Genomic DNA, 14,112 nt, shown 5'->3' with positions numbered 1-14,112 from the left:
TGCAGTGAGCCAAGATCACACCACTGCACTCCAGCCTGGGCAACAAGAGCAAAACTCCTTCTCAAAAAAAAAAAAAAAATCTCATATATGGAGTCCTGTCTCTGTCTTCTCCATTGTGTTTCTTCAGACTATTTCACGGCTCTTTTTTATTATTAAAGTTTTAGAGAATGCCTTAATATCTGGTAGACCAAGTCCTCCTTGTATTAGGATAGGGTAGATTATCTCGTGGCAATAACCCCAAATCTCAGTGGCTTAATCCATGAATCTTTATCTCCCACTTACACAAGATCCACTGCATTTCTCCATGGCAGCTTCCTTCATGCGGGGTTCATGAATCCAAGCTGATTATATCTGTGGCGAAACTGAAATATATGACTTCCAGGTCACTTTGGCAGAAGAAGAAAGGGCTGGAGGATGCACACAAGCTCTTAAATGCCTGAGCTGGGCAATGACAAAGTCACTGTGCTTACAGCCCATTGACCAGAACTAGTTATGTGGCCCTGCCTAACTTCAAAGAGGCCCCAAAACAGGAAGAAGTCAGGGATATTCAAAGCAGACTAAAATGTCTCCAACCAAATGCCTCTTAATTCTTTTTCATAAAGATAATTTAGCTATAATGAGGGCCTTTATTCTTACTCTTATTGTAGTCTTCCAAAAAATTCAATTGGAAATTTGATTGAGATTGCTTGAATGTTTTTAATGTTGTTGGCACATCTTTTTTTTTTTTTTTTTTTTAATTTGAAACAGAGATTCGCTCTGTCGCCCAGACTGGAGTGCAGTGGTGCGATCTCAGCTCACTGCAACCTCCATCTCCCGGGTTCAAGCAATTCTCATGCCTCAGCCTCCCAAGTAGCTGGGACTACAGGCGACCACCACCATACCCGGCTAATTTTTGTATTTTTTTAGTAGAGACAGGCTTTCACCATGTTGGCCAGGCTGGTCACAAACACCTGACCTCATGTGATCCACCCACCCTGGCCTCCCAAAGTGCTGGGATTACAGGCATGAGCCACTGTGCCTGGTCTTATTTTAATGAGAAAGACCATCTACCCTAACAAGTCAAGTCCAAAGGCTGAGGCTGGAATGCTACCTCTTCCTTTATCCTTTATGTCCCTGAAGGCTCCCACTACTGGGCTCCCAAGCCCTAGGTTTATATTTATTCTTTTTTTTTTTTTTTTTTGAAAGGATCTCACTCTGTCGCTCTCTTGCCCAGGCCGGAATGCAATGATGTGATCTCAGCTCATTGCAACCTCTACCTCCCAGGCTAAAGGGATCCTCCCACTTCAGCCTCCTGAGTAGCTGGGACTATAGGCACACACCACCACGCCTGGCTAAATTTTGTATTTTTTTATAGAGATGGAGTCTCGCCATGTCGCCCAGGCAGATCTCAAACTCCTGAGCTCAAGCGATCCTCCTACCTCAGCCTCCCAAAGTTCTGGAACTACAGGAGTGAGCCACCATGCAGGCCTATATTTATTCTTACAGTTGTGCAGCACTCTCTATTTTGATTTTTGTTGCTTATGCACGTCTAATCTCTCCCAGCTGAGTGGAAGATCCCAGAAGCAGGGACTTTAGGTTGAGCATTTCTTTCCTCCTCCCACCTACACCCAACCCCCCGTTCCTAGCACAGTTTATGGGAAGACTGCACCCTAAGTCCAATGTTGAGGCCAGGGTGGGGTTGGAAACTTGGGAGAGCTCTTGAAGGGTAAGAACCAGGGATAGGAAGCCCACTCCTCTTTGTTGGAGAGAGGCAGAGCCTGAAACTTGGAAACTCTCTGTGGTGCCCTGTGGCCACGCAGGGCATCACATCACATGGTCAGGGGGCTGAGCTTGCTAACATGCTAATTCAGGTTTATCTTCTTCTTATAAAGCTATCAGTTCCCCTCTAACCATTAATTATGAATGAATTAATCCATTCATGAGGGCAGCCCTCAAGATCCCTATCATCTCTCGCTCTGTCGCCCAGGCTGGAGTGCAGTGGCGCTATCTCAGCTCACTGCAACCTCCGCCTCCTGGGTTCAAGCAATTCTCCTGCTTCAGCCTCCTGAGTAGCTGGGACTACAGGCGCCCACCACCACGCCCAGCTAATTTTTGTATTTTTAGTAGAGACGGGGTTTCACCATATTGGCCAGGCTGGTCTGGAACTCCTGACCTTGTGATCCTCCCGCCTCGGCCTCCCAAAGTGCTGGGATTACAGCCGTGAGCCACTGCACCCGGCTCCTATCATCTCTTAAAGGTCTCATCTTTCTCTTTTTTTTTGTTTTTTTTTTGAGATGGAGTTTGGCTCTTGTCACCCAGGCTGGAGTGCAATAGCATGATGGCATGGTCTCGGCTCACCGCAACCTGTGCCTTCCGGGTTCAAGCGATTCTCCTACCTCAGCCTCCCAAGTAGCTGGGAATACAGGTGCCCGCCACCATGCCGGGTTAATTCTTGTATTTTTAGTAGAGATACAGTTTCACCATGTTGGCCAGGCTGGCAAACTCCTGACCTCAGGTGATCTGCCCGCCTGGACCTCCCAAAGTGCTGGGATTACAGGCATGAGCCACTGTGCCTGGCCAGCCTCACCTTTCTCTTTTGCTCTCAGTCTTCTAGGTCCCTTCCCTCTTTGGGCCCTATCAAGTTGTTAAGAGTTGTTGGGTGGGGGATGGTGTCACTCCGGGACTGGGTAATAAACCCTTTTCTCCTCTGATCACTGCTAACAAGATGTGTCATATTTGAGAGGTTTGTTTCTGTCTCTTTGTAAATGAGGGGTCTGGGTTCTCAGTTTTGCTGACCATATGGAACAGTTCTAGGGCTGTGTGACAGGATGTGACCCAGGGCTGGCAGGCTGCAGGGACATGAGCTGTGGAAATTGAGAGGGCAGAGAGAAGAATGGGCTGAAGAAATAGCTTTTAGTATTTATTGAGCACATACTATGTGCCAGGCACAGTTCCAGGTGCTTTCCGTATTCTTACTCTTTTCCTCCTCACAATAACCGTGTGATGTTGGCTCTAGCCCCATTTTACTGATAAGGAAACTGAAGCACAGAGAAGATAAGGAACTCACCCTAGGTCATACGGCTTCTAAGAGACAGGGTGGGATTCAGATGCATGGCTGTTTGACCAAGAGCCTGGTGTCCTTCTACACCTCTATGCCATCAAGCTTATGTAGTCCAGAGACAGAAGGCTTGTGGAGAAGAGGAACTAGACTTTGGACACTGGACAGAATTCAAGTTGGGGGCATGCACGGTGGCTCACACCTGTAATCCCAGCACTTTGGGAGGCTGAGGTGGGCAGATCACCTGAGGTCAGGAGCTTGAGACCAGTCTGACCAACATGGTGAAACCCTGTCTCTACTAAATATACAAAAAATAGCCAGGTGTGGGGGCGTGCACCTGTAATCCCAGCTACTTGGGAGGCTGAGGCAAGACAATCGCTTGAACCCGGGAGGTGGAGATTGCAGTGAGCCAAGATGAGATCGTGCCACTGCGCTCCAGCCTGGGCGACAAGAGCAAAACTCCGTCTCAAAAAAAAGGAATTCAATTTGTTCTCAAGGGTCAGGGAGAATGGAGGGTGGGGTACCTTCCAGGTAGGTAGGGGAGTGGTTTGGCCAAGGGCAGGGAGGTGGGAATGGTGTATGGACAGCACAGGGACGTCTTCACTGCAGAAGTGAGTCCTTCTAGAACAGGTTCATATAAGATGGAAAAAGCAAGGTCAGGTTTGAAGAATCCTAACTGCCAAGAAGGGTTTGGACTTGATTCAGGAGGCATTAAGGAGTCTTGCAGGTTCTTGGGCTGGGAAGTGACATGATTAAAGTGATTCACCTGGAAGTGAATTCATACAGGAGGAATTCGCTGTAAGGAGGCAAACTGGGAATCTGTGCACGTCAGTGAGTCAGTAGCAGAGGCAGGTCGACATAGCCCATGCTCTCATAGGACCTGCAGTCAGCCTGGGGGCCCGACGTTCAGCAAGCATGAGCACTGGCTGGCCGTGGTGCTCACGCCTGTAATCCCAGCACCTTGGGAGGGGCTGAGGTGGGCAGATGCCTTGAGCCCAGGAGTTTGAGACCAGCCTGGGCAACGTGGCAAAACCCTGTCTCCAAAAATAAAAATAAAAAATAAAAAAAAATTTGGCGTGGTGGCACGCGCCTATAGTCTCAGTATTCGAGAGGCTGCGGTGGGAGGATCACTTGAGCCCAGGAGGTCAAGGCTTCAGTGAGCCGTGATCGCGCCACTGCACTTCAGCCTGGGTGACAGAGTGAGACCTTGTCTCAAAAACAAAACAAAAGAAAACACTAGTATTGTGCAGGGAGCGGAAGGAGCAGAGGGAACTGGAGTAAGGCAGGGCTTCTTGGAGGCAGAGACATTTGATCTGACTCCCGAGGGACAAGCAGTAACTGTCCCAGTGATGAGAGAGGTGGAATATCTTGAAGGAATAGAGTCTATGAAATGGAATATATCTGAGAAGTAGCCTGAAGAGAAATGGGTGAAATTTGCTCAGCAAAGTGAAGTGACATGATGGAAAGCCTGCTGGGTTGGCAGACCACATGGTGACCTCAGAAGGTTTTCTTTCCCATGTACCTGGGCCCAAAGCCAGCTGACAGGAGGTAAGGAAGGAAGGGCTGGGTGAGGAAGCAGAAGCAGGAGGTGTGGGTTATGGTCTGAGGGCCCAGCAGGAGTGCCCAGCTGATTTTTTCCCAAGATGGACCAGAAAATGCTTTGCAGGCTAGGGGGACACATTCACACTCACACACATCAAATCATCTCTCTCCTTCCGTTAAAACATATCTTTGTATTTTCAGATTTCAAAAATAATACATGTATAAAACACATAAATTACAGAATGATTTAACATAGAGAATAAAAATCTCCAGTAATTTGGCCAAATGTGGTGGCTCATGCCTGTAATCCCAGTAGTTTGGGAGGCTGAGGCAGGAGGATCACTTGAGGTCAGGAGTTCAAGACCAGCCTGGGCAACATGGTGAGACTTTGTGTCTACTAAAAATTTAAAAATTAGCCAGGTGTGGTGGTGTTCACCTGTAGTCCCAGCTACTCGAGAGGCTAAGGTGGGAGGATCACTTGAGCCCAGGACTTTGAGGCTGCAGTGAGCTATGATGGTACCACTGCTCTCCAGCAGAGTAAGACAGAGTGGGAGGCTGTCTCTAAAAACACAAAACAAAAAACAAAAAAAACTTCCAGTAACGACTGTTAATAATTTAGAGTATATTCCTCCAGATTTATTATATGTGAACACTAATTTACATATATATTTTTCTTTCTTTCTTTTTTTTTTTTTTTTTTTTTGAGACAGGGTCTCGCTCTGTCTCCCAGGCTGGAGTGCAGTGGCATGATCTTGGCTCACTGCAACCTCCACCTCCTGGGCTCAAGTGATTTTCCTACCTCAGCCTCCCTAGTAGCTGGGACTACAGGCATGTTTCATTACGCCCAGCTAATTTTTTGTATTTTTGGGTAGAGGTAGGGTTTCATCATGTTGCCCAGGCTGGTCTTGAACTCTTGGACTCAAGTGATTTCACCTGCCTCAGGCTCCCAAAGTGCTGGGATTACAGGTGTGAGCCACCGCGCCCAGCCTACCTTACATATATTTTAAAATAGAGCATGTCTATATGTGTATGTGCATTTTTTTTTTTAATTTTAGACAGCGTCCCGCTCTGTCGCCTAGGCTGGAGTACAGTGGCTCAATCATGGCTCACTGCAGCCTCAACTTCCCAGGCTCAAGTAATCCTCCTACCTCAGCCTCTGGAGTAGCTAGGATGACAGGCACCCACCACCACACCCAGCCAATTAAAAAATAAAATTTTGTAGAGACAAGGTCTTCCTATGTTGCGTAGGCTGGTCTCAAACTCCTGGGCCCAAGCGATCCTCCCACCTCGACCTCCCAAAGTGCTGGGATTATAGGCATGAGTCATTCCATCTGGCCCTTATATAATTTTTTAAACAAAACTTTAAAATACATGAAGTTAAAACTAATGGAACTGAAAGGAGAAATAGATAAATCTACCATTATGGCAGGAAACTACCACTACTCTCTCAATAATCGATAGAACTAGTGGACAGAAAATCATGAAGGATACAGAACACCTAAATAGCACTAGCAACCAGCTTGACCTAATTTATCGTTAGGGGACACAACACCCAACTACAGCAGAATACATATTCTTTTCAAATGCCCATGGATCATTCACCTTAAAATAGACAACATTCTGGGCCACAAACACAAACCTTAACAAATTTAAAAGAATGGAAATCACAGAAAACATAGCCTATGTTCATAACATTATTAAATTATAAATCAATAACAGAAAGACATCTAGCAAATCCCTAAATATTTGTTTTTGTTTGTTTGTTTTGAGATGGAGTCTCTTTCTGTCGCCCAGGCTGGAGTACAGTGGCTCACTGCAACCTCCGCCTCCCGGGCTCAAGCAATTCTCCTGCCTCAGCCTCCCGAGTAGCTGGGATTACAGGTGTGTGCCACTATGACCAGATAATTTTTGTATTTTTAATAGAGACGACGAGGTTTTACCATGTTGGCCAGGCTGCTCTCAAACTCCTGACCTCAAATGAGCTGCTCGCCTTGGTCTCTCAAAGTGTTGGGATTACAAGCATGAGCCACAGCGCCAGGCCACAAATTCCTAAGTATTTGGAAAAGTAAAACAATGCACTTCTAAATAACCCATAGACCAAAGCTAAAGTCGTAAGTGAAATTGAGAAATATTTTGAACTAAAGGAAGATGAAAACATATCAAAATTTGTGAGATGCAATGAAGTAGTGCTTAGAGGGAAACAGAGCATTAAATACCTAGATTAAAAAATAAGAGGCCAGGCGAGGTGGCTCACACCTGTAATCTCAGCACTTTGGGAGGCTAAGGCAGGCGGATCATTTGAGGTCAACAAAGTGAGACTCCATCTCAAAAAAAAGAAAAAAAGAAAATAAGAAATATCTCAAATCAATAATCTAAACTCCTGCTATAAGAAACTAGAAAAAAAGAGCAAATTAAACCCAAAGCAGACAAAAGGAAGGAAATAATAAAGATAGAATAGAAATCAATGAAATTGGCCAGGCTTGGTGGCTCAGGTCTGTAATCCCAGCACTTTGGGAGGCCGAGGCAGGTGGGTCACTTGAGGTCAGGAGTTCAAGATCAGCCCGGCCAACATGGTGAAACCCCATCTCTAATAAAAATACAAAAATTAGCCGGGCATGGTGGTGCACACCTATAGTCCTGGCTACTCAGGAGGCTGAGATGGCAGAACCGCTTGAACCTGAGAGACAGAGTTTACAGTGAGCCGAGATACCACCACTGCACTCTAGCCTGGGTAACTGAGTGAGTCACTCAGAAAAAAAAAAAAAATCAATGAAATTAAGAACAAACAGTAGAGGAAATCAATGAAACGAAAAGCTAGTTCTCTGAAAAAAAAAAATCAGTAAAATTGATAAACCTTTGGTCAGACTGACCAAGAAAAACAGAGAAGAGACACAAATTATAAATAACAGAAATGGAAGACATCACTACAGACCCTAAAAACATTAAAAGAATAACAAAGGAATACTACAAACATAAATACCCATACATTTGACAACTTAAATGAAATGGTAAAATTCCTATTGGCAGGGCGTGGTGGCTCACTCCTGTAATCCCAGCACTTTGGGAGGCTGAGGCAGGCGGATCACTTGAGGCCAGGAGTTTGAGACCAGCCTGGCCAACATGGTGAGACCCTGTTTCTACTACAACTACAAAAATTAGCCGGCGTGGTGGTGCGCCCTGTAATCCCAGCTACTTGGGAGGCTGAGGCAGGAGAATTGCTTGAGTCTGGGAAGCAGAGGTTGCAGTGAGCTGAGATGGCGCTACTACACTCCAGCCTGGGCAACAAGAGCGAAACTCTGCCTCAAAAAATAATAATAATAATTAATTAAATAAATTTAAAAGTAAAATAAAATTCCTATACATCGGGATAAAAAAAAATCCTATCATCTGTGCTGTGTGGGAATTTTTTTTCTTTTGAGGCAGGTTCTCACTCTGTCACCCACGCTGGAGTGCAGTGGAGCAATCATGGCTCACTGCAGCCTCAACCTCCTGGGTTCCAGTGATCCTCCTGCCTCAGCCTTCTGAGTAGCTGGGATCACAGGCATGAGGGCACTATCCCTGGCTAATTTTTGTATTTTTTGTAGAGAGAGGGTCTTGCTATGTTGCCCAGACTGGTCTCAAACTCCTGGGCTCAAGCAATCCTGCCGCCTTGGCCTTCCAAAGTGCTGGGATTATAGGCATGCGCTACCACACCCAGCTCATATATAGTTTTTTAAACAGAGTGAAAGACACAAATAGCCAAATTCACTCAAAACGAAATAGAGTATTTCAACTGGGCAAGGTGGCTCACGCCTATAATCCCAACACTTTGGAGTTGGGATTATGAGCCCAGGGGTTCAAAATCAGCCTGGGCAACATAGCAAGACTTCATCTCTAAAAAAAAAGAACAGGAAGAAGAGTTTCCAGTCTAACATGTAAAGAGCTTGGAAATCACCTCTACATTCAAACAAGTAAAAAGCTGAACAAACTGAAAAATCAACTCTTCTTAGATCCATCAAAGAAGTGGGGTCACACAGCAAATTGCTACGCCCTAAATTGGTGAGACAGTCAGATAAAATCACAATTTCTCTTTTTCTTAGACAGGCTCTTGCTCTGTCTGGCGTACAGTGGCACAATGATAGCTCACTGCAGCCTCAAATACCTGGGCTCAAGCGATTCTTCCATCTCAGCCTCTCTAATGGTTGGGACTACAAGCACGAGCCACCACAACCAGTTAATTTTTCAATTTTTGGTAGAGATGAGGTCTCCCTATGTTGTCCAGGCTGGTCTCGAACTACTGGGCTCAAGCAATACTCCTGCCTCAGCCTCCCAAAGCGCTGGGATTACAGGCAGGAGCCACCATGCCCAGCCTGAGAATCACAGTTGATGGGAGCAGAAACTCACAAGCAGTAACCTCCACAGGAACCAGTGCCAGGGTAGACAAACCTGAAGTGTAATTGACAAATTGCTGTAGGTTCAATGTGAGCAACTCAGAAAGTTAAAAACTGCAGGGGGCAGGGGCAGGGGTTAGTGAGGCGGGAAGTGAGCGTAATAAAGTTTCTCTAGGGAGGCAGGGCCAGGGGAGAAAGTTGGAGTGGCGACCTAAGCAGGCAGTGGTGTGATCTGGAATCAAATCGGCCTGCAGTGCGGTGCAGAGACTGCATGAGGCCCTGCTTTGCTCTTCCTCTTGGCCCTGCTCTGCGTCTGCTGGGACCACTTCCTTCCCGTCCTCACTTTGCTAGCTCCAATCCACAGCTGTTGTAGCAGAGGATGCTAATGGCCCAGGCTCACTTCCATGGGCTACATGGAGGTCCTGCAATCAATGCACGCCCTCGACTTCAACACCCAACTCAGGTCACTCAGGGAGGCAGGCCATCAGTCTGGTGTGTGATGCTCTGCTGGGTGTGAAGGGGGTGACAAGGAAGAGAAAGCCCTGTAGCTGCCTGCTCAGCTCTATCCTGGGAAGGAGTAACCTGAAATTTGCTGGTATTCCAATCACTTTCACCGTCTCCACCAGCAGCCTCAACCTCATGGCCGCAGACTGCAAACAGGACACAGCTGAGGATGTTGCCTACGTTGCCAAAGACCCTGTGAATCAGAGAGCCTGCCACATTCTGGAGTGTCCCAAAGGCCCTCTGAGGATGTCATCAGCACCATTGGCCAGGCCTTCGAGTTGTGCTTCAAACAATACCTCACGAACCCACCCCAACTGGTCACCCCCATGACAGGATGGCTGGCTTTGATGGATCAGCTTGGGATGAGGAGGAGGAGGAAGAGCCACCTGACCATTAGTACTATAACGACGTCCCCGGGAAGGAACCTCCTCTTGGGGAGCTGGTAGACATGAGGCTTCGGGAAGAAGTCAGAGGCTGCTTGACCGACTCCACCCAGTCTCTGGACCCCCAGCCACTTGGGAGCTACACTGCCTGTGGGACAGCCTGCTGGGGGAGATCCAGAAGTCCACAAATAGATGCCACCTCCACCACCCTGTCCAGCAGGCAGAGAGCTCTTCAGTGATCCCTATGTCAACGTCCAGAACCTAGACAAGGCCCGGCAAGCAGAAGGTGGTGCTGGGCCCCCCATCCTGCCATCAATCGCAGTGCACCCTGGGACCTCTTTGACATGAAGCCCTTTAAAGATGCTCTTTGGGTGCCTCCCCTTCCCCAGTGGTGTCCATGGCTGAGCAGCTCCAAGGGGAGCCCTGGTTCCATGGGAAGCCGAGCCAGCGACAGGCTGAGGCATTGCTGCAGCTCCACGGCGACTTCCTGGTGCGGGAGAGCACAACCAAGGCCAGTATGGGCTTACTGGCTTGCAGGGTGGGCTGCCTAAGCACCTGCTATTGGTGGACCCTGAAGGAGTGGTTTGGACAAAGGATCACTGCTGTGAGAGTGTCAGTCCCAGCACTTTGGGAGACCAAGCCGGGCAGATCACGAGGTCAGGAGATCGAGACCATCCTGGCTAACATGGTAAAACCCCGTCTCTACTAAAAATTAAAATTAAAAAAAAAATTAGCCGGGCGTGGTGGCAGGCGCCTGTAGTCCCAGCTACTCAGGAGGCTGAGGCAGGAGAATGGTGTGAATCCGGGAGGCAGAGCTGGCAGTGAGCCAAGACCGTGTCACTGCAGTCCAGCCTAGGTGACAGAGTGAGACTCCACCTCAAAAAAAAAAAAAAAAAAAAAAAAAAAAACTTGCTAAATGCTAGAAATATTTGATATTTTGATCTGGGTGCAGGTTACATGGTATACACATATGTAATATGATACTAAATATACATACCTAAAAGTTCATCAAGCTGTATACTTACGCTGGGTTGGGTGGCTCATGCCTGTAATCCCAGCACTTTAGGAGGCTGATGCAGGCAGATCACCTGAGGTGAGGAGTTCGAGACCAGCCTGGCCAACACGGCGAAACCCCATCTTTACTGAAAATACAAAAGTTAGCTGGGCATTGTGGTGGGCGCCTGTAATCCCAGCTACTCAGGAGGCTGAGGCAGGAGAATCGCCTGAACCCCGGAGGCGGAGGTTGCAGTGAGCTGAAATCGTGCCACTGCACTCCAGCCTGGGCAACAGAGCTAGACTCAATCTTAAAAAATAAATAAATAAAAATACAAAAAAATTAGCTGGGCATGGTGGCGCATGCCTGTAATCCCAGCTACTCGGTAGGCTGAGGCAGAATTGCTTGAACCAGGGAGGTGGAGGTTGCAGTGAGCCAAGATCGTGCCATTGTACTCCAGTCTGGGTGACAAGAGCAAAGCTCCGTCTCAAAAAAAAAAAAAGTTGTATACTTAAAGTGTGTGTACTTTACTATCTCTAACTTACACAGCAATAAAAAAATAACTAGGGACAGGCCGGGCGCAGTGGCTCACGCCTGTAATCCCAGCACTTTGGGAGGCCAAGGTGGGCGGATCACCTGAGTTTGGGAGTTGGAGACCAGCCTGACCAACGTGGAGAAACCCCATCTCTACTAAAATTACAAAATTAGCTGGGCATGGTGGTGCATGCCTGTAATCCCAGCTACTTGGGAGGCTGAGACAGGAGAATCACTTGAACCCAGGAGGCGGAAGTTGCGGTGAGCCAAGATCGCGCCATTGCACTCCAGCCTGGTCAAGAGCGAAACTCTGTCCCCCCCAAAAAAAAAAAAAAGTAACAAGGGACAATAACATTCTTGGCCCAAAAACGTGTGTCTTTATACCATCTTAAATAAAAATTTAAAAACAGAACATTTCCAATACACATTAAAATATATAAATCTGAAAATATTGGTATACCATCTAAAATTACTCCCTGTAGACCGGTAATTTAAGGACCACACTTTGGTTAACGCATTCCAAGCACTCTGGGGGTTTTATATAAGCTGGTGCTTGGATGCTGGCAACCTGGGGAAATGCTGAGGCCAAGTGGAAATTGTGTAGCTAGAATCCTGCTTTGTCACCAGCCTGGGCTGGGGTTATTAAATGCCAGCACTCTGCTTCAAGGCACATGCCAGAAGGCTGGAGGGTGGGGAGGGAGATGAACTGGGAAAGGGGGCAAAGAAAAAGGGCCAAGGGCAGATCCCTCATACTCTGGCCCTTAGCCCAAGTCTTGGACTCCTGACCTCACCACAGATGAAATAGATGTAAAACAAGCCAATTCGTTTCCAAGTGGGAAGGGTGCCAGCCATAGTTTTTGCTGCCCAAGGAATCAATAAATACTCATTCTTATGATTCATGTTCATCCTGTTTTATTCCAAAGCACTTTACCGAAAAGTCCCTTGGCCCAGCCAAAAAGTTCAGGGCCAGGAGCCAGGACACCTGGACTCCAGATCTGCATGTGGAAGATTTGGAACATTGTTGGTGGGGGGGTCTCAAGTTCTCTCACTGTAATGTGGCAAGTGCCATCTGTGGAGGACTTTACAATTTTACATACATCATCTCATTTGACCTTCTGATCCCTGGTGAGAGAAGCAAAGTAAACAAGATTGCTATTCTAACTTCACAGATACGAAACTGGGACCAGGGAAGGTTAATAAGACACTCAGATTCACACACTACTAAGAAGGTGGGGAAGTTGGGACTTTTGATTCCAAACCCTTTGCTCTTTCCTAGTCAAAACAATAAAGACAGTTCTATGCCTCACTTTTCCTTTTTTTTTTTTTTTTGACATAATGGGGGCGTGTGTGTTTGTAGAGGTAGGGTCTTGCTATGTTGTCTAAGCTGATCTCAAACTCCTGGGCTTAATCACTTAAGACCTCCTGTCTTGGTCTCCCAAAGTGCTGGGATTACAGGTGTTAGCCAGTGCGCCTAGCCCACCATGCCTCACTTTTAGCGCAGTATGATCTTACACAAATTGCCCTGTGTATATTCCAAGGGACGATCTGGGTTTGTAGGGCCAGAAACACGTGCAGTTCTGGGGTAGCGGGGAGGTGGTCGGTGGCTGTTTTGACAAAAAAATACCAAATGATGAAAACAAAATTAAGTTCAGGGCCTTGGGGAGGTCCTGCAAGTTAGGGGCCTAGAAGCTGAAATTTCATTAACATCTACTAGTGGTAAATCCGCTTCTCCTACATGCCAGTGCCCTCTGGGGGGGGGAAAAAAAACAGGACACATCAGATCTTGACAGGGCTTCCTCCCTGTTTGCGAAACGTGACAGAAGTGGGATGTGGAAGTCCTGGGAAAGCAATCTCATTTCTCCCAGGAGACAAGAGGAATTACAGCAGCAGCGAGGCAGGCCGAGTGAAGGAGAAGGCTGCGTGCCAGGGGAGAGTCGAAAGGGGCTGGGTGACCCAGCTGGCCGAGATGCGGACAGTAGAGCGTCGGTATGGGAGACTGGCAGCCTGAGAGCCAGGAGCAATGGCGCTGCCCCAGGAGCGGTGGCTGAAGGCTAGGCCCGTTGGAAGCAGGCTTCCTTCAGATGGTCTTCTGGCTCCCTGCGTCCTGTCCTGATAACCTTTCCTCTGAAAAGGGGAGGCAAAGACAGTCAACCACAGCCGTGGCAGTGGGAGAGTGGGTGGTGGACCCTGTCCAGGCCTTTCATCCCCGGCCTGCAGGACAGTGAACCGAAGGACGTCGTGTCGGAGGCTGCCCCGCTGCCGCCCGGGGCAGCGAGAACCGGGTGCTGGGCTCCCCTCGCGGCTGCCCGCCGCCGCCGGGGGGCAGCGCCTGCGGCCTGCTTTCCCAGGGCTGGCCGAGGCTTTTTGACAAGCTGATTGCGTGGCGGGGATTGGCTGGTCCGGGCGTGACGCCGGTAACAACAAAGGTGGAGTTGGAAGAAATTAGATTAAAGGAGAGGAAAAAAATTAAAGGGGGAGCTGGCATAGGACAGGAGGTAGAGACCGAGGGGGACATGCGCCAAGCGGTGTCTCCCGGTTCCAACTCCCCCCACACCCGCCTCGACCCTAGAAGATCCCTCGCGCAAACCCACTGGGATTTTGCTCTTTCCCCTACCCCGGCCCAGTGACCGACGCCGGGGTAGGAAGGATAGCTGCTGCTTCTTGAAAAATCCCCGCAACTCCCACCCCGACAGCCCTCCCTACGACCCAGGGGGAGAACTTTTTGCTCGGACTCCTCGGATCCTAAAC

At 48.1% G+C, this 14,112-nt stretch overlaps 1 pseudogene; it reads left to right on the top strand.

The window, feature by feature from the left end:
* Window positions 1–9,225: 9,225 nt before the first annotated feature.
* Window positions 9,226–13,732, top strand: LOC112129700 (SHC-transforming protein 1-like; annotated as a pseudogene).
* The last annotated feature ends 380 nt before the right edge of the window (window positions 13,733–14,112 follow it).

The sequence above is a fragment of the Pongo abelii genome, chromosome 19 (assembly GCF_028885655.2).
Source record: "Pongo abelii isolate AG06213 chromosome 19, NHGRI_mPonAbe1-v2.0_pri, whole genome shotgun sequence".
Taxonomy (NCBI): Eukaryota; Metazoa; Chordata; class Mammalia; order Primates; family Hominidae; genus Pongo; species Pongo abelii.
This window is presented reverse-complemented; position numbering and strand designations above follow the sequence as displayed.